Source organism: Telmatherina bonti, assembly GCF_933228915.1.
Source record: "Telmatherina bonti genome assembly, chromosome: 15".
NCBI classification, from domain to species: Eukaryota; Metazoa; Chordata; class Actinopteri; order Atheriniformes; family Telmatherinidae; genus Telmatherina; species Telmatherina bonti.
In genome coordinates this window covers 26,700,012-26,702,523 of record NC_136613.1, presented here as the reverse complement: position 1 = coordinate 26,702,523, position 2,512 = coordinate 26,700,012, and positions in this window count along the sequence as shown.

The following is a 2,512-nucleotide window of genomic DNA, read 5'->3' as shown; positions in this document are numbered from 1 at the left end:
ATATTCTTTAAAGCCCAGTTTGTTAGAATTACTCTCATCTAGTGGATGCAAACAACCAATGCTCTTGGGCACCTCACAGTTTAAACACATTATTACCACTACAGAAGTTGCAGAGAGTCACAAATTTAAAAATGTCAACATCTTGCACAAGTTGGAGTGTCCCACCAGGTGATGAGGTTCAGAATATGAGTCTGTTTCATCACTGATGACAATAAGTTATAAGCATGCTCTCTATGTATTTGGAACCAAGCCACTGCTAATAGCTAATGTCATCATGTGAGATCGTGTGACCAGAGGGAGGAGATCATACCACAACCCTTTTGACAAATCAGCTAAAATAGCATGCAGAGATTCACAGCTAAAATGCGCAAGGCTCACAAGTTTGTTCCCTTTTGGGTACCCCATTCAGAGATGGCGATGCAACATGAAAGTCTTCTGTTGGATGCGGCCCACCTGTTTATCTATAAATTACTCATTCTAAGCTTCAAGAATGCTTTTATTTTGATGTAATTGTGACAAGACTTTGGTAAAAATACATATTTATGAATGCATGCCTTGTTATTTTTACAATAAATGCCAAATAAGTAAGACATTGTACTTTTTAATATCACTGTTTGACAAGACCACATAAGTGCTGAACTGGTTTGGAAAGTGTTCTGTCTGCTAGCGCCGCCTTAATGAGAAACCGTTAACAGCAAACCAATGAGGGCCGCTAGCTTTTAGTCCCCCCAACATGGTGGAGTAACAAAATCGTGACTGAGAATGGTGTATAAGCTCTGTTACATTCCAAGAATGACACCATTGGTTTGAATTGGTAACAAATGACTAAATTAGATTTGTCCAAGACTAATTCTTTCCAGTCCAGCATTATTTCTACTCCCAACAAAGCACACAAGTTAGAGAAGTTAGATGGTGGGTGGATTTTCCTATGATGTCCATTGCACTCAGGATGTTAGCTTCAACATTCAAACTTCAAACAGAACTGAACATCCCAACAACAGTGTCAAAAATAAACGTAACAAAGGCAGTAAAACACATAACTCAAATTTGGATGGTAACATTCACAAAAATTTCAGTGCTGGATATGGATTTCTTTTCAGCCTTCGTGATCTTTGCAAGGCAAGCTTATTTGTATATCACATTCCATGTACAAGACCATTCAAAGTTTGTAGCATAAAAACATTAAAAGCACTACAGCGGGATGCAGAAAGCATTAGAAACAAACTAAAAATAAATTAAAGAAATGAAATCAAAAGAAAATCTAAAATAAAGTAGATAAAGTTCATGTAATAAAAGTTAATATAGCATTGTTTTGATGAAAGGCGCCAAATAAAAAAAAAAACCTTTTAACCTTGATTTAAAGCAGCTGAGAGTTTCAGGAGACCTACAGATTTCTGGGAGTTTGTTCCATATGTGAGGAGCATAAAAACTGAGCGCTGCCTCTCCATGTTGAGTTCTTACTCTGGGAAAACAAAGTGGATTTGACCCTGATGACCCAAGGGTTCTGGTTGGTTTAGAACAAACCAGAACCTGAATTTTGCACACTTGCTACTGCAGATAACCCCTTGGTTACATCACTATCATTCATTCTGACATTAAAGTGAAATGAAATTAAATTCATTCTTATCCATATTACATACACACTATTGTCAATAATTCCAGTACGTAACAATTGCATAACATGGCAATTATGTCACTCCCACATATTAAGGGTCAGTAGCTCTTGATTAAAAAAAAAAAAAAATTAAAATAAAAAAAAAAAAAAAATTATATATATATATATACATATATATATATATATATATATATATACATATATATATATATATACATATTCTATGTGTGCCACTAGATAGGCACGATTCTGCAGTGAATATGTTCATTTGTACATATATTTGAATATAACTCTTTCATTTCATTCATCTTGCAATCATTTTTAGCAGAAAAATGAGGACTTTCTGATTTTGCTCATGATTCACTCATTGCAACATATTTGCAGACTACTTACATGGAACTATCCGAACTTCCTCTATTTGACAACAGTTTGTGCAAATCTCTCTATTCTGTCTTGTCTCCTCTTTCTCTCCTTGCATTTGCAGTTTTCACTAAATTCTTACCCTGTAACTGCATCCTGTTTAGATGTGAGAGCGAAGTAGGCGCAACGATCAACATGGACACAGCATCACTTGTGGCAAACAGCTTTTTCTTTGTTTCAAATGATAAACTGAATGTCCTTGTGACGATGGTGGAGGAGAGAGGAGCTTTCACTTTACTATCTCCTTACGGAGGTTGTTGGCAGCTTTACTTCTCTGTAGCCACACACATTAGGCATCGTCTTAAAAGATATTTTGGGGAACCAACTGTGGAAAATTAATGATGTCATTTTTAGCAACTCTCCACATTTAGATTGGGCCGAAGCTACAAAGGAAAAAGAAACACACCTGCAGGACGGCGTGCAGTAAGATGCTAGCAGTAACAAATGACATTCAAGCCCCTCTGGCAGAGATATAGG